The sequence below is a fragment of the Catharus ustulatus genome, chromosome 1 (genome assembly GCF_009819885.2).
Source record: "Catharus ustulatus isolate bCatUst1 chromosome 1, bCatUst1.pri.v2, whole genome shotgun sequence".
Lineage (NCBI taxonomy): Eukaryota > Metazoa > Chordata > Aves > Passeriformes > Turdidae > Catharus > Catharus ustulatus.
In genome coordinates, this window is record NC_046221.1 from 119,602,558 (window position 1) to 119,621,241 (window position 18,684).

Consider the following 18,684-nt stretch of genomic DNA (forward strand, 5'->3'; position numbering starts at 1 on the left):
TTCATAGATGGGGCATCAACAGGTTCTCTCAGCAACTTTCCAGTGCCTCACCACCCTCACAGTAGAGGATTTCTTCCTGATATCTCACCTAAACCTTCTTTCAGTTTAAAGCTGTTGTCTCGTCTCCTATCACTCCATTATCCTTGTAAGAAGTGTCTCTCCATTTTTCTTGCATTAGTCCCTGTAGGTACTGAAAGGCCACAAACATCTCCCTGGATCTTACTGAGCCTCAGAAAAACAAAACTCCTAACTAATTTACCAACAGTCAGAAAACATTTCATTTCAAATTATTTACCCTTCTTTGTTAGTCTGTTTTGTTAGAAAGTGAAAGTTAACAAGAATACAGACTCGGGCTCCTACCTGGAGGCATTTTTTACCCTATGCACAGGCTGGCTGACTGGCTCAAAAATTACATTTTGGTATCTTACATCCTGTGCAAGCTGCCCATGGTTCCCCAGCAGTCCCAATGGTTCTGTCTTGTATTGACTTGGAAGTTATGCCTTGACACCTCTCTGCTCCAAGCACACTATGTGCAAGGTATCAGTGAACACCCACACCTGACAAAACCACAAAACTCATATGGGTATTTTTTCAGCCAGATCAGCAGGCTGGTGATACTAGCTTCATTACCACCATTCAGGACCACTAGATGGCATTTAGTAGCCCTGTTTCAGATATTAAATGTCTTTGATTTCTTTGTTGCTTTAGATACAAACTTCATGAATGGCAAATTGAACAGCATTCTGGAAAACCACTACTGGTTGTTCCTGTAAAATATATCAAAGTCTTTATGCTTATCACACCTCTTACAGAGATTAATTAAATTCAGTGAATGCCTCTGAGTACTCAGTGAACACCTCTGGCCAGGTGTCAGGAAAGGTAATTGATTATCAAGAAAAAATAAGAGTCCTTCTAGCTCTTTAATAAATACTTGGTGTTGCAGGCTGTATAGGAGCTGTAGCTATATGTGCCATGAGGAGATTGACTCTGTCCACAGCCACAGCTATAGAACCATGACATAACTATCTGCATACACTGAAGGTGAATTTCTGTGGCAGCACACCAAAGGCAACAGAAGAGCTACTGTGGCCTTTGTCTCTATCTGCCAAATCAGTGACCCCACAACACCCTCGCCTTGATAACTGTAGATCAGAGAGATGGTATGAACCATTTCATTTTCCTAGAAATTTAAAGTTCTTTTTGTAATACACAGCTATTGTATGATTGTCTGAGAGGACTGGATTGCTGCAGAAAGCATTTCAGGTCTGGAAGATTTAAGACTGGCATCTAAACAGAGAGGAGGTGAACAACTCAAGTATATGTGTATGTGAGTTTGTACAGTTATTTTCATTGCAAACACTATATAATTGATAGAAATTTATGTGATACCACAAGGTATTTACCAAAACACATACAAAAGCTACATACAAGATAAATGTTTTGATTGCATACCTCTTCACCTTTGGGATAATGTCTTTTTTTTTGTCCCCTTGTTCAATATTGAGAGTCTTTATGAATTCTACTTAGCAGTGAAGTGATGCTGAAATAACTGATCCCAGAACTTTTGTGAAAACTATTTATAGTAGCGCCCACAGTTAATGATTCAATAAGGAGGCTTACAAAGTATTTTTTCCCAGTGATCTCAAGTGACACATACTAAAAGCAGTGAGCTTTTGATGTGCTGACATTTGTTCCTGGGGAAAAAAAAAAGAGCAGTAACATATTGTAAAATTTCAGCCTTCAGATGCTAAAAATAGGAGGAAATGGAAGAAAATAATTGCTTGAAGTCAGAAACCAACATAACAATATGTAGTGCTTCTGTAGCTTCAAAGCAGGCTGACTCAGAAGCTAATGTTTTGGTGGAAAAGGTCAAGAAGAAAATGGTTTATGATTCTCAGTGATCTTTATATTAAGTGACTCTTAGGTTTCCAATTACTGAGCTGCTACCTGATGAAAAAAATTCAACCAGTCTGTTAATATCAGAAAGTATTTCAAATGAGTGCAGCTTAAAGTTGCAGGGCACAAGGAGGGGGGACAGAAGAGATAACATGGATGGAATGTAAAGAAAGGTTTTGTGAAGAGTGCTTCAATCCAGACAAAAAATAGAACGAAGGATGCTCCCAGATAACACAGTAAGAGGAACCAAATTGATCAATAAATAACTGCATTAATAATAGGAAGATTGATACTAGTTTAGAATTTATTTATTTCTATGTTTCCTTTCAACTGTGGTTTTCATTTATAAAGGATCTGAGAAAGGGATTCTTACTTAAGGTAGGAATATCTTAGCATTAAAGAGAGTCAACTGAAATGGAGCAGGGTGAGGAAGAGAAGGTAGCTGTTTCCAAACCAGCTAGGAGAAAACTTAATTCTTTTATGTACAGTTAGGAAACTGCACTAATTTTTATCAATAATGAATATGAAGTGAAAAACAGGGAAAAAAAATCTCAGGATTTATTGGAGTAAGAGGGTTTGAGCCCCTCATCAATATACAAATATCTGAAGGGAGGGGACAAGAGAATGGAGTCTGGCTCTTCTCAATGAAGGCAAAGCAATGGGACAAGAGACAATGTGCAGAAAGTGATGCTCAGAAATTTCCACCTGAATATGAGGAAGAACTTCTTTACTGTGAGAGTGACCATTCAGCGAAACAGATTGCCCAGAGGGTTGTGGAGTCTCCCTCATCAGACATATACAAGAAACACTTGCACATAATCCTGTGCCATGTGCTCTAGAATGAGCCTGCTTGAGCAGGAGGTTGGACTTGACAATCCACTGTAGTCCCTTCCAGCCTGACCAATTCTGTGATTCTGTGAATATATTAGAAACTGAAGAAGATCTTAGATTTCCCAACTCATGGGGGTTTTTTGATAGCTTGAGACCTTAAAAGCTATAAAACTTGTGTGTTGCTTTTCATGCAGTGACTAATAAACAGCTGCTGGTTTTGTGTTTGCTGCCAACCCTCAGTGCTACCTGCTGGAAACCCAGTGCCATCAGCTGCAGGAGGGAGTTTACCAGACGGGACTGAAGTACACGAACACGCCATGTATGTTTTTTCGATGTTGGCACTTTTCTCCCAGGATTCTTTCCCAGGGCTTGGTAAGGCAGAGACGCAACCGCAGCCACGGGCAGCGCCGCGCGCCCTCTGCCGGCGAGAGGCGGCACTGCAGCGTCCGCCGCGCTCCCCTGCGGGAGTTGGATGCTGGTACAGATCCCTGTACAGATCCCTCCTCCTTCATCCCCATCCCGCATCTCCCTCAGCGCTCCTTGCAGCCCAGCGAGGAGACAGTCGCACCAAGGGTCGTCCTGTAGGGAAAGGCTGAGAGGTTTGGCGTTCCTCAGCCTGGAGAAGCGAAAGCTCTGGCAGACCTTTGAGTATCTTTCCAGTGCCCACAGGGGGACTGAGAGAGATCTGGAGAGGGATTTTATACAGGGTCTGGTAGTGATAAGAGAAGGAGGAATTACTTTAAACTGCAAGAGAGCAGGTTTAGATTAGGTACTGGAAGAACATCTTAATTGTGAGGATGGTGAGACACTGGAACAAGTTGCTCAACTTCTCCCAGAGAAGTTGTGGATGCCCCATCCCTGGGAGTGTTCAAGGCCAGGTTGGATGGGGCTCTGAGCAACTTGGTCTAGTGGAAGGTGTCCCTGCCCATGGCAAGGGGATTGAAACCTGATGATCTTTAAGGTCCCTCCAAAGCCAAACCATTCTAGGATTCTATGATGTCCCACGGTTTTATTGAACAACAGGTAGAGGGAAGCTGAATGGAGGCTGCAGAGCTCTCTGGCAAAGGCATTCCTTATTTGATATTGCTTCTTCACACTAAGTAGTTGTTAATTACACTGGCAAAGTCTTATATTAGAAAATTTTCTACCAAAAAAAAACTCAATTAAAAGCACAAGAAGTATTTTTGTTTGTTTATTTCCAATGTGCAAACTGAGAAACTTCATGTTCAGTCATAAGTAGTAGCAGTAGGAAACTACTTTCCATAAAGAAGTCCTAGAAAATTCTTTCAGAGAGAATTTTTATTTCTTTCAGAGAGAAAAATTATTTTAGAGTGCTACAGAGAGTATTCTAAAAATAAACATTTTCTTTGAGGTTAAGAAAGAGTATGGAGATTTTATTTTAATCAAATAGGTGGATTTTGATTCCTGGCAGCCATTTCTTTCTTTATCAACAATTCAAATAATTTCATAATACTTTCTTTTTGACAAATTAATAACTTTTCAAACACTCTTTTTTTCCCACCTTTAAGACAAGACAAATTGATGTATGCAGGCATTTCAACACATCAGGCTTTAAAGCACATTTAAAACATTTTTTAAAGCAGGGATTACCATGTTACTTGTTACCTATATTAATTTTCTCCTTTAAATCAAAGACAAATAACCAACCAATAACCTCTTCCATTCCATTTCTGAAATTCATTAAAAAAACCCTCAGATACACTGTTATCTAAATAACATACTTAAAACCTGAACTATGAATAGAAATTAAAGGCTATAGAGTAATTTTTCCCTCATTTTTGTGAATTATACCAGTTGTCTTCCTACTTTATAGCTGTCTTTTATCTTCCAGCAGTGACACCCCCATCTGACTTATGATCTCTCCACAGGAAGTCATTGAGTGACACAATAGAGTTAATGAATTGGTCTTTCACCTCCAAAAACCTGATCTAAATGCTAGCCTGAGATAATGAGCATGATGGAGTTCAGTAATGTCAGCAGAGTATTAACTTCTGTTTAAAGGAAGAATGAGCACTGGCAGGAAAATGGATTTTAAGAGAGATTTGGAGCAATTGCACCTGCATGCATTATGGCAACTCCAGCCTTCCTTCATTAGAGTCATATTCACATTATCCCTTTGCTATTTGAATAGAATTTGGCAGAGGTTTGTCTGCAGAGTGTATCATTTATCAGGGATCTTTCTAGATATTTAAGTTCCCTACCATTCTAATATCTGGGCACTCCACCTTTAGTACCTGCTGGTTCAATGTCACGATACATCTATACAAAGAATCAGAGAGGACCACTTAACCAGTCAAGGGTAATAAATTTCATCACAAACATACATAATGGCAGTATATTTCAGGAAAAAAACAAAAAAAACCCAAACAGAACACTACCATCTAGGAAGCTCTGGAGTAACTGCCGAAGTCAGCAGGTCTGACAGTGTTTATCTTTCCACCACAGAAAGGCCAAATACAGTGTACTTCCCTGCTGGAGGTGGATTACTGGGATCTCCTGGAGGCCTTCAGAGGTAGTTCTACAGAGCATCTACAGAGGTAACACCTCTGCTCATTTTTGGAACCACTCCCTAGCTGCAGCTACATCAAAAAGTCAAAATGAAAAAGAAAATCCCAAGCAGCAAACCCCAAAACTCACCACCAGCAAAAATAAGTCCAAAGCAAGTAAAAACTTAAGACAACAGGAACAGCAGCAGCTATTGCTTCCCCACATTTATCCCCATTGATTTCTTTCCCTGTGTATGTCCTGTGTCTTTGGGGGAGAAACTATGATATTCCTGACTGCTCCTCAAAACTATAAGGGAGAACAAGATGCTCAGAGTAGCTCTGCTATTGCCCTAACTGATTTAGTTTCCTCACAACAAAGTTCAAGCTTTTACCTCAAAAAACCAACAGCAACAATAACAAAACAAAACTGAAACCAACCAACCAACCAAACCCCACTAAACCCCCAAACCTCAACCCAGCCTAATCCAAACCAAAAAACCCCATAAATCAGGTATTTGCAAACTAACCACTGAAATTTTTCAAGGCAATAGAACCCTGAAATACCAAAGGAAGCAAGGATTTTAGAATAGTGACATAGTTGGTACCATCATGTGCGCACAGAAAACATCATCTTTACGTCTTAGCCAAATAAGCTTTACTTTTTCCTGAGTGGCAGCAGCATCTGAGTAACTTGTTCACTGCACAGCCATTGGTTCCTCACACTCTTACACAGGCTGACATTTATGCACTCACCAGTTCTGTATCTCTCTGACTTTAGGCTTCCAATCCCAGCAAAATGCATCTATTACAGCAGACAGACTGTAAACAGTTTACAGGCTGGTATTCTGTTAGCTTAACCATTGCCATCTTTTTTTTTACTTTCTTCTTGGTTTTACCATTGGTTTGGGTTGTTTGTTTGTTTTTACTTCACAGCTTTTGATTCACCCCTAATTACCGCCCATAAACAGCTTTAATATAGCTTTGTCCTCTTGTTCTCTCCTGCCTTCCCCTCCACAGCTGCCTGCAATTCCCACCAAAAGGCTGGTTCAGACCCTCACTGTGCACATGTTTATATCCAAGTTTATCTGAGCCCAGACTATGCCTGTCTCTGATCAAAGGTTAATTTTAAACTTAAGCAGATGTTTGTCCCCAGAGTTTGGAAAGTTTATATATTTAGAAGACAAATGTTCTCTTGGCTTTTGTTATTCTGTATTAAACAAGCCAAATTCTCTTTGGGTATGCCCGACAGAGAGCAGGCAGTGGTGTTTGTGCTCAGCCAGTGCCAGGGGCCAGCTGAGCCACAGCAAGCCTGTGCCTGAAGCCAGGCAGGTCTGTGTGTGTGCATACCTGCTCAGTGCTACACTTACAGTGTTTAGTCTTGCCCTTCAGGGCTTGTTTCAGCAGCAAGGATCAGCCCACATCCACCAGGTATATTATTTTCAGTCCTGGATGGCTTTCCTTTGGTCAGAATACAGGTGGAGAAAATGCATCTGGATGTGTGAAGCAGGACCTCAGTCTCTTCTCAGGCATGGTCCTCAGCCACACAGTTTGAAAATAAGTTTTCTCAAACATAGCTGTTAAACAAATGAGCCCTCTTCTATTCATGGAACATTGTTCTTAATATCCTTACACCTGGTAAAGCTGAGCTGGTTTCCAATAGGTTTGAAGGTTTTATTTGGGTTTGTTTCTTTTTTGTCTGCGGCCCAGAGCTGTAGGGCTTGGTGTAGATGACTTGCCATGGTGGTATAACCTAGAATTTGCTCCAGGAGGCATGAACAAAGCACTCAGCAGGGCACTGATGTGTCAAATGCTGAGTAGGCACCACTGAACTGCTGAATGAGGCACATAGGAAATGTCCTGTGCACTGGGACTTGATGTCATGTGGGACACGCAGACATGCAAGCTTCAAAACCTGCAGAGCCTGACATGAGCACAGCCCAGGAATCACTGCTTTAGAGTGCACGTGTGTGGGGGAGAAGAGGAATGCAACGATGCTTGGAAAGGAGTTACCTTCTGTTTCTTCTGCCTGCCAATTCTCTCCATTTGTTCTGTGCTCCAGCTGAGAAGGAATCTCTTAGATGTACCAGTACATACTGTCATGGCACATTTGCTCAACTACATTAAGCTTTGTGGTAATTTTGTATCATCTTAGATGTCCTTCAGATATTTTTCCTTTTTAAAAAAAAAAAAAATTATTATTTTATTTTAATGGTGCATTATGATAAGATTTAGAGGATTTTTAGGATATATGATCTATCAGTATGTCAGAAGTTTGTCAGTTAATGTATTTCAAAAATGTGTGGCAGGTCTGTGGAAAGGAAGTCTCCTTGCCCTGTCCTAGCATCACACAGTAGGTCTTCCTCTGCCTTTTGGAGTTGCCACCTTCCCCAGGGATTCATGGACATGATCAGAGAAGGGAGGATTCACAACTGAAGAACAGGGCAGACAGAAGGATAAATGGAATATCCAGCAAGGAAATAGCACAGAAAACAGGTATGGGTGGCTCCTGAAGAGAGCAACGTCAAAATCATAGCCAAAACAGCAGATGAGCTAAAAATCACCTTTCCCTAAGGTTTGAAAGAGGGAAGTGTGGGCACTTGGAAAGTCACTGGGTTGTGAGTTTGAAACCCAGACTGGATGTGAAGGCTGTCTCTGCTGTGATACTTGGGACTGGAACCCCCAAATTATCTTCTGCCATCTCTTTTAGTTTTGAATTTTCTCAGATTTAAAAGTATGCTCTTCTAGCATCTCTTCAGAAATAAACTGGCTTACATATACATATATATAAAACTCCTTATATATATGTATAACTCCTTATTATTCTGAAAGTGGTTGCTTCCAAGAAAGAGATTTATACACTACCTGACATTGGGGTGTATTTAGAATGAGCATCTAAACAGTTCTAAAATAAAGCTCCAGTACTTCTTGGTGGCAGTAACTGGAGCCTTTAACTGTGTTCCAGAAGGAGGGAACAGATTCAAGTTCTGCAAGCTTCATCCTGCTGCTTGTTTTGAAGAAGAAACTGAGCAGACAACTCAGACACTTAAGAGTGGAGTTGTTTATGCTTTCCTTCTCTCTGAGCATTGTATATTCACAATTGGATTTCACAATATAGCCGTCCAGTATATCTCACATCTGGATATGCTCAGAACAAAATAAGAAATGGCAGAGCCACATTTTACATAGTGCTGTGGTCAAGTTAATAAATCTTGCAAGCTTTCCAAATAGTATGTCATCTTAAATACTGTTATGTAGCTTCTTCACTCTCAAAGATTTGCATCCAGTCAGCTGAAAACATGCAAAGACCAGGCTCATTTTCCTCTGCAGAATACCAAGTAATGTACCCTAAAAGAATTTGTATTTGTGCCAAAAATATGTACGCAGAAATAGTAGTTATATTTCCAAGCTTTAGGTTTGTTTTTTAGCAAGCTAACAGAAATGGCTTTGTTTTAAAATCAGCAACCATGTCTATAAAAAGGTATGATACACCAGAAACATTAAAATAGTCTTATAGGAATGCACAGTATGTGTCTGGTGATAATACTAACAGTGTGCCTCGTGCACATGATTTTATATGCATGACAGGCTATCAGAGTTCTGCTTCTTTTGATCATATACATGGTGGAAAATTGACCAGATTAATGCTCTCTTGACAAACTGAGATTTTGGATACTCTGATCAGTGTTTTAATGACCAGTGTAAACACATCCTATGTTTTTAGCTGGCAGTGAAATGGCTCTGAAGCTGTAAAACAGGAATAAAAAAAACCCAGGCCGTGTTTGTAAAATGTTGAGGATAAAAATGAGAGAAAGGCAAGCAGTGATTTTAAACCATTGGTAGAATGTTTCCATTGCTCAAACTCAACCACAAACTCCAGGAAAATGTATTTTTAAACTTTCTTAAGAAGAGCAGTGTGCCTTGATCCTTAGGGGAGGAAATGTGGCTGAACAATGCTGCCAGGAAGCAAAGAGCTCTCAACCACCCAACATTTAACAAAGAGGAGGCCATGAAGGGATAGGTGGCTCCGCTTCCTGCTGTAAGAAGGGTACCTTTTGTTACTTTTCACATTTTTTCATGGGTTCAGGCAGAAACCTACCCAGAGTTTTTTGTCCTAGGATTAATTTCCATTTTTGCAACATTGGAGAACTCCATAATTCACATGGAAAAATAGAAACTAGCTGTGAGGAGTCCAGATATTTCAGCTAAACCTCATTCACATAGAAATTATTTTGATTCCTGGAAAATGCAGGACAATTATTTTGCCAATTTTTGGTCCTAACCTAGATGAAAGAGACCTCTAGGTGCTCATCCCAGTCTTAGAGCACAGAGTTTAGCTAATAGTGCCAGTGATGATTTGTAAGTAAACTCTCCTTGTTCAAAATAGGCATATCCATGTTTTCAGGATCTGAGAGGCAGGTTGCAGTGAAGACAGGGTAAGAACAAGAATGTTCTCCCATAATGAACAGAAAACATGCACTGATCTCCAGAAGGATTAGAGATTATCCTGAGCTACTGGCAGGAGGAAACAGAAGTTTCTGCCTCTTCAGTTTATTGCATCTGAGACATGGAGATAGTTTGGATTTGTTGTTACCTAATGTTGGCGTTGACATACTGCAACATGCATGTATGTACTCTGGAGTTTCTAGTATCATTGTGACCTTGAGAAAGGTTAATTAAAGATATAATATAGTAAGTTTACTAGATGATCTACTGGCACTGCTAATTTTCAGTGGATAAAAAGGAAGTTTTCAATTCTTTCTAAATTTAGGGAGACAATTGATCTGAAAGAAAGACAGTAATTCTGTGGTGTAGGTTTTGAACTTTGCTCATACAGTTTGCTATTTTTATTTACATTCAAGCCATTTAGATTCAATTTTGAGGACAGAAAGCAGATTAGAAATTCACAGTGTATTTTCAAAAGATTCTTTTAAGTTAAATTTGACTCATGTGGTTACTGCTACTAGGTTTTGTTGCTCAAACTGTCTGATGAGTTTCTTAAGTAGATTTATTGAAAATCATTGCTTAAAACAATGTTCTCCCTAGAACACCTATAAAAACGAAACAGATTAAATATGTATTAAGAGGAAAAAATAATATTAAAGAATCTAATTATACTTAATAAGATAGCAAGTTATGGGAGCTATTTTAATTATGTATTTTTCAGTTATTTTGAAAGGAGAGAACATTGAAACCCAAGTAATTACTATTACTACTTCACCATTTGGGGCTAGTGTTAACGGAGGGTGGGGGTAAATGGAGGTTTTGAAAATTTGGCAAGAAAAAATACATCTTATTTCTGAAAATAAACAAAAGGCTACTATCTTCACTTTGCATGGCAGAACAACAGCAAGCTTCAGGACATTTAGTGAAAGAGATCAAAATAACGTGATGCCTGTATGTCATGTTGATACTGGTCCCCTGTTTGAAAGCTCATGGGCCACTGGCACCTTGGCCCAGGAAGGAGCAGCACATTAACTTCAAAATAGCTTCATTGCAAGCAAAATCCCATTTGGTGGAACTGCTTAATTCTGACTGCTCCATAAAAGCAAAGCACATAAAGGTACATTTTAACTTGAGTATTGAACTTCTTCCTTACCTCCTTCATGTGGAAAAACTTATTACTCTACTGTCCCATGAATCAGTTTTGTCACCCTATATTTTTCATTACTGAGAAAACAAAAGTCCTTGTCAGAATTTAAGACTTCCTTGCTTTCACTGCAGGCTTCTCAACATAAAAAAAAAAAAAACCTTTAATCTCCAGGTATGTGTACTCAGAACAAGTAAAAAATTCCAGAACACCTTTTAATCAGAATTTAAGCAATCCTGTTTAGATGCTTTCCTGCCTTACAAGACTTGGTAAGGAACTAAATCAGATGGCTGAGTGAGTGACTTTAAATGTCTGTCACACATCAGAACAGGGACGTGGAATTAAGAGCAAGCTCAGGAAAAAGCTGCTTGTTCTGGTGCCATTTTATAGGTGTGGCAAAGGACTTGTTTACATAGTCCAGAGGCAAGTGGGAAATACCCCAGCTGGCAGGGACTGTTCCTTCATAAGCAGAACTAAAAGCTAGCAGATTTATTGTGATCAGCTACATAGGAAAATCCCTGAAAATGAAGGTGAATATTTGTATAGATCCATACACACATTCTATTTGCTTTTTTAAAATTTATTTTTTTATTATTATTTATTTAAGTGCATGCCATATGGACATTTGACTCTTTCCTGCTAACAGTATATATATGCTGCCTGTGATCATTATCCTGGAACAGGAAAATTGGAACTTAGAAAGGATTTTGTTAATAAGCCTTTCCTAAATGACACTTTTACAGTCCACCTCTCAAAGGAGTACAGTGCCAACTTTGTTGTGAGGCAGATGGTAGTGAAAAAGGTGGATGTGACTCTGATCATTTAGCAGGGAAATTAATTTATGTGGTACTAACCAGCCTCCAAATTGGGTTTATTGGCTCATTACAGTTTCTCCAAAACACCAAAGCTTTATGTTTTAAAGAAGCTGAAGGTTATTTTCAGGATATTTGAGAAAAGGGAGAGAGAGAGGAAAGGAGAAAATTGACTGAGTGATGAGGATCTGTGTTGAAGGTAAGATTACAACTTTAATGCAAATTTTAATGAAGCACTTTGCATATCAGCCGAAGAATGTTGAAGAAATTCTTCCGTCTAGTAGTGAAATGCATCTTTATCCACCTTTCACTGTTGTAGTGTGAATGTTCTTAGATTATTAGCATTGTGCTTTCGGCATTGATGCACCATCGTTATACAAAGTAAATTAAATTCACCACAGTCTACCATTACAAAATATAGATATTACCATATTTTTTTAATAAACAAAAAAATGTGGATGTCTTTATAGCAGAATAACTCTGATCTGTTTAGCATACTGAAAAAAGCAAATTCAGGATAAAACTTGGACAGTAAAATGGAGAGCATGCTTTATGTTTCAAATTTTCTGTCAGATGGGTAATCCTTATATTATCTCTACTTGTGGCATTCTATGGCTCACCGTTATCCTAAGGACAATTAGGAACCTTTACTACCAGCCTGCCTGAGGAAACAATAGTGTTCCTAGATCAGATGCTTTAAACTTTATTGCTTCGCTTCCTTCAAAGTAATTATTTGTGCATGTGAATTACCTACTCTGAAAAGGATTTATGTAATGCATAACAGTGTGTGCTCTGATGAGATTTGTAAAAATTCCTTAAAATTTAGTTCTGAATTTTATTAGGATACTGCAGTTAACTGTTTAATAATTTTTTGACATTTCATGGAATATTCTACAACCGCAAGACTAATAAAAAGCTGGACGGTGACTTGGTTTTAGATATCTTTCCTTACACTCATGTTAGGAGGGACCTAAAAGATCATCTAGTTTCAATCTCCTTCTATGGAAGGGACACTTTTCACTAGACCAGAGACTACTCTCAGTTTGAATCCATTACCCTTTATCCCGTCACCACACGTCTCTCTCCATCTTTCTTGCAGGCTCTCTTCAGACTGGAAGGCCACAGTTAGGTTGCTCTGAAGCCTTCTCTTCTCCAGGCCAAATAATCCAAATTATCTCAGCATTTCCTCATAGGAGGGGTGCTCCATCCCTCTGGTCATCTTGGTGGCCTCCTCTGGACTCCCTCCCAACAGGTCCATATCCCTGCTGTGCTGGGGATCCCAGAGCTGGATGCAACACTGCAGGTGGGGGTCTCACCAGTGCTTAATTTGTGTTTAACTCAGTAGAAATTATTTGAGTAGTATAAAATTAATTTCAATTTTTTTTAAGTGGTATTTTAGACTTTCTATTTTTTTTCATAGTCATTATTTCTTTTAACTTAATGGAGTGATGGAGTGTAGACTTTAAAAATATTAACAGTTTGTATCCAGGCCCCACCTGCAGAGAAGCATAAGTCATAATTTGGGTAATACTCCTAGATTAGGGTAACTCCTTCATATCTGTTGGATGGGCTTTTTTATAGATTCTGCACTATGACCTTAAATTTGTAGGATGCACATGATTGCGCTTTCCACTTGAAACAGGGACGCTCTCATGGTTGCCTTGTTTTCATTCTGTGAGTTTATATTTATCATCAGGAAAAGAATCACAGAAAATTTTCAAAAGGAACAAGATGGTGAGAGCCAGAAGCTTGGGGGGAGGGGGTTGTGGTTTTTGACGTTTGAAGGAAGGGCTACTTATATTATCAGGTGACTTGAGGTTCCTTTTCAGGTAATAAACAAAAATTTCTGATGCTTGTTGAAAGTGGGAATGTTGCATTGAGACTCATATGTTTCTTCTATTGCATTTCCGTCCTGTACTAATACGCATTTTCTCCAGAACAGATTGTCTGTAATTAGTTGAAATAAATACCTGCTATGGAGTTTAGGACATCCTCCAGAAAGACTTGGCTAGAATGAAGGCTTCCCAAATCCCAAACTGAGACATAAAGTAGTCCTCCCTAATATGGGGATATTTATATTTGACAACTCAACCTTGTTTGACATGAAAGTTTTCAAGGCCTATGCTTTCTAATCTACTTTTCTATAAGTAAATTAAGTTTGTCTCCACTTCATCCTGCTTTTGCCAGGCTGATTAGGTTTCTCATAAAGTCTCACATGTGGGATGTACAAAACAATCTGTAATCACTTTATGTAGCAAATGGATGTGGTAAAAGCTGTGCCAAAGCTCAGAGTTCAGAGCATCTCTGTAGGTACACACCTTTGCAGAGAACAATTGCCTCCCATGGTATTCCAAAGAAGAAAGGGTTTTTTCTCCAGTACTGCTACAGTCAGCAGGTGTATATAAAAGTGGTTGATGTGACCAAGATACATTGGATTCATAAATACAGGAATTTCCTCTCTGTTGGTTAGGCTTGCTTTCCTTTCAATTACAGCCTAATCCTTCCATTACTAATGCTGAAAACTTTACCTGTTTCACTTGCCTGACTTCTTCCAAACATCAATATGGTTCTAAAATTTTGAAGGGCAATTAGAGACAAAAGAATTACATGTAAAACCTGATGAAGTGAAATGGAGCAAGGAAAGAGAACGGCTTCTTATCAAATGGATTTTGGTAGCACTACTGGAGTGTGGAGTATCTCCCTATGAAAACTGCTGTAGTAGTCCAATTTTCTGAATAAAATGCAATTGTGGTTGTAGAAGAGCTGCTTGAGCCCCTCTTGCAGCATCACACTACTCTCCTCCTTGCCTGTAATTAAAGGTTCATTTTGAATGCTAAGATCTGAATCTCTCCAGATGCTGAGGTGGAATCTTGAGGAGTCCAGTAACAAGCAACCAAAACACAGCAGATTATAGTCTGCACTTTAGGGTGAAAAAAATGCCAACGAAGGGGCCTATTCCATGAAATGCCTAGGTTTTCTGTTTCCTCTAAATCTATGGCAATTGTAAGTGTTCACTGCCTACAAAAGATAAATGGGCCTGTGATATGATACTCAGAGATTCCCATAGGTACATTTTGTGGGATGGTATAATTGATACGACCCTGAGTGTAAACTTTCTGGACCAAAAAGTCTGCGCACTCTTTCCTAATTTAATTCCTTTCCTATGCTGATCCCCACCTGCAGTACTACATTCTCATTTAATTACAAAAAAAAGGAAAAATAAATAGGAACCAAACACTTTAAATTTTGCTTGGTTTAAACCAACACTTTTACAAAATCCCATACTCTTGATGATTATAATTTTAATAGATTATCTGTTAGTTGATAAACTAAAAGCATTTCATAAAGCCTAGATCACACTTTTTGGAGTCATCTAGTAGACATGGCCATTCCAGGTTTTAAGTGACTATTTGAAGCTTATCAAAGACAGATTTTCAGAATATGGCAACATTCTATCTAGAAAGACTGAAAGACTGAGAGAATTTGAATTGTTCAGCCTGGAGAAGAGAAGGCTTCAGGGTGTCATAACTGAGGCCTTCCATGATCTAATGGATCCACAAGAATGAATGGAGAAAGGCATTTACAAGGGCATAGAGTAAAGGCACAACAAGGGCCAATGGCTTCACGATGACAGACGGTTGGTTTAGATTAGATATTAGGGAGAAATTCTGTACTGTGAGGATGGTGAGGATCTGGAACAGGTTGCCCAGAGAAGCTGTAAATGGCATGGGGATAATAACTAGATTATCGTTAAGGTCTTTTCCAGCTCAGGCCATTCTAGGATTCTCTGAAATCAGATGTATTTTCCTCAGTGTTCCAGGTCTTGGTGTGCAAACATTTGAGGAAGCCACGAAGAATGAGATGTGTGCCTTGCTAATGCTGTGGGGATCTCTGTGCAACGTTAAAGCAGTTCTCTGTAGAAACTACCAGTGTCCTGCCGTGACTAGTGCAATGCAAGAGCATGTAGGATGAGGTTGACCAGAATATTTAATTTATACTTCTTTAAGCCCAGTTTCTGAGGTGCCTTTGGTTTACCTTAGCATCTAGAATCTGTCACAAGACATGTTCTGGGAAGATTATGTGGTTCAAGACATCACATAATTTGAACTTGGCCCTTGTGCAGGTGCTGTGCTTCAATAACATCTGTCAGGCTTCCCCTGAAGATAAAGTGTCAGCTGCTATGGGAACCACACATCAAAGTGGCTCTACAGGACCCTATCTAGTGTCCAGCACCAAAGAGCCCAGCTAGCACGACGCATTTTCTCCCCCACAAATTATGGGGGATCTCTACTCTTCCTGGTATCTTAGCTGTACTGTCCTGTGGTTCCTTGTGCCCCCCATCTGACTGTTGTTCGTGCCCTAGTCCTAAATCACAGAGTTTACAATACTAGCTTTGAAGTTAGTTTTGTTTCTTTAACCCCAAGAAAGAGTATTCACTGTGCTTTTTTGCTGTTGGGGATATACACTATCAAAATCCTTAAACCTGAAGTATTATTTACCTGGTATATAAAGGTTGACTGCTGACATTAGGAAAAGACATGGGAGTCCATTTATTAGTGAGGGATTTTTTAATGTATCCTGGCTTCATAAATTCTTGACTGTCATTCACCCATTGTCTTGGTTCATTACACAAACCATTTCTTAAGGCTCACCACAGCAGGATTTGTTTTCATTTTTATTCTGTTAATGGAACCTGATTTGGAAAAACTCAATGGAAGTCATTTAAGAAGCCTTAGCTTCAAATGAAAAATATGAAACTATTTATTTCCATTGGGGAAAAATGTGAGTTGGAGAAAGAAAAAGTGCAGAAAAGAAAGAAGTAGAGATAGATAGAGAATCACAACTCAGTCCAGAGTGTGATAGCCTAAAACACTGCAGGAGGAATCCAGGTAATGAACCAACAGTCTGAGAAACCCACAGGAAGTTTCCAAAACACTTTTTTCTTTGGAGAAGATAAAAAATAATTTCCATAAGAATTATATTAATGGGTTTATGACCAACACAAAGATCATATACTATGGTTTAAACCCAACTGTTTCTCCAGTGTGGCTGAATAGAAGTTGGTAAAATCTTCTCTCAGGTAAAAATGTTCTGCATCTCATACAGCAGAAATATACTTGTTTCAAGTCCTTTTGCCACCACCCCCAAAAGGACTGCTCTCTATCTTTGATATACAGCAATATATCCAGGAGTCAACACCACTACCATGTTTGAGCTTGACAAATAATTTATGACACTTCTCAAAAAAAATCAGTATCAATAGCAAAACTTTTCTCTCCTAATAAATTTCCCACAGAAGTTTCTGTGCGGTTTTTTTCATATTGTTTTTTGTAATTATTCCTTAGAATATGGGGAGCAAAAGAACCAGAACACTCATTATTTTCAATTCACTTTATGAGTAGCATTTATTTTTAGGTTCATGGATATTCAGCACTGTGGTATCAAAACTCCTTGTGTCAACAAAATTTTGCTTTCAGTGATTAAGTCTCAGGAAAACAAGTCAGGAAAACATCACTGTTCTAAGGATTATAAAATTGCAGTGAAATGGTTGCATTATTACGAGTGAAAACAAAGTACAGCTTTTGGTACAGCTAGGTTGTCAAGTGCTTTAATCCATTATTCTTGGGAATTCTAGGCTTTAAACAAAAAATATGGAAACACTGAAAACATCAAGTAGTGTAGCCAGAACTTGAAAATTAAACTGGCAGGCCAGGTTAAACTGGTGTTAAAGTAAAACAATGAGCACTGAAATATTTGAATCCTTCTCTAAAGGGGTGGTTGGAAACCATAAGAAAAAGAACTTACAAAAATCTCAATCCAGATCCTCTACACTGTTTTCTGGTCAATTAATAATACCTAGCAGGAATTTTGCAAGCTGAAAGAATTGGAATTTCTCCATGTCCAGTCCCACCTCCTGACTGAAAAATCTGACTCTAAACTTCCTCGGTGAGGGCCCCCCTTGCAGCTCTTCGTAGTGGCAAGATCCTTCAGACTTTGTTTGGACCATGAAACTCCTAACAACACCCCAGCTGTCAAGTTTCTGCATTCAGCAAAATCCAGATGGATTCAGAGTTGAGGGTATGAGATAATTAACCTTGAAATCTCTTTCCGTCCTCTTACTTTGAAGTACTGTATTCACAACTGTCAGAAAGCACAGGTAGAAACACTGCTTAAAACATGAGCAAATACTTTCTGTTGCTTGATGCAACCAAGGTCGTTCACTCTGGAGTACCTGCTGTAGCTGTGGAAAGATGTGTTGCCTAAGGGTTTGAACTGAAGGAGAAAGAGTTTGCAAAACTCAGTTATACTGATATTAATAGAATACAGCCAGATGGTGCAGTCATCAATAATCTAAAAATATCCCTGGTGGCATAGTCAAAAGCAAAGTAGCATGAAAATTAAAGTAAAAAAAATTGCACTCGCCAATAATGTCCTAAAAACCTTTAATGGTGCCCTATGTTTGCTGAAAGTCAATGTGTAGAGACAGTGAAAGTCTTTGTCTGTGAGAAGTCATTGAAAGAGAGTCTTACCCATTTCTCACCTGGCTGATTTTAGTGTTGTGCTCTTAAGAAAGTGAGCTAGAATAAATACTTTAAACAGTGGCTTTGAATGACAACAAATTTTTGTTAAAAACATGCACTCATCCTTCTGCATACCTGGCCCACTAATGAGTCAAAATTCCTTGTGACAAGCCTGATTCATCACTCCTGTGTGGGTTTTGATATTGTTTCTAAACCCTTCTGCAGAAAAGGCAAAATTTTACCATTCTGATACAGTCCTATTTGTGCAACTATTGATAACTGTCTTAAGACAGATTGATAAGCAAAATAATTCTCATCAAAATCAGAAATATATGTATTTATGTTTATACGTAAAACTATGAGAGTACCATAACTAATATATATATGAGAGTTGCTTAAGTTATTAATATATATAGACACATATATGCATACATATACATGTATTTGTGAGCAGTGATCCACCCTTCCATCTGCATAAACTGTTCTAGACCTCAGCTGCTACATTTTTACATTACTGTGAACCTCCCTAT

The 18,684-nt window shown here is 38.8% G+C and overlaps 1 long non-coding RNA gene across 3 annotated transcripts in view; it reads left to right on the forward strand.

Annotated features, from left to right (window-relative positions):
* LOC116994595 overlaps positions 1 to 18,684 on the forward strand; it is a 53,816-nt gene that overhangs the window by 25,622 nt on the left and 9,510 nt on the right. The window contains exon 3 of one of the 3 annotated variants that reach the window (XR_004417531.1): positions 12,733 to 12,903. The exons of the other annotated variants lie outside the window; for them this stretch is intronic. This is a non-coding gene — a long non-coding RNA (uncharacterized LOC116994595). Of the gene's footprint in view, positions 1 to 12,732; positions 12,904 to 18,684 lie in introns of those variants that run through there. 3 annotated transcript variants of the gene reach the window in all.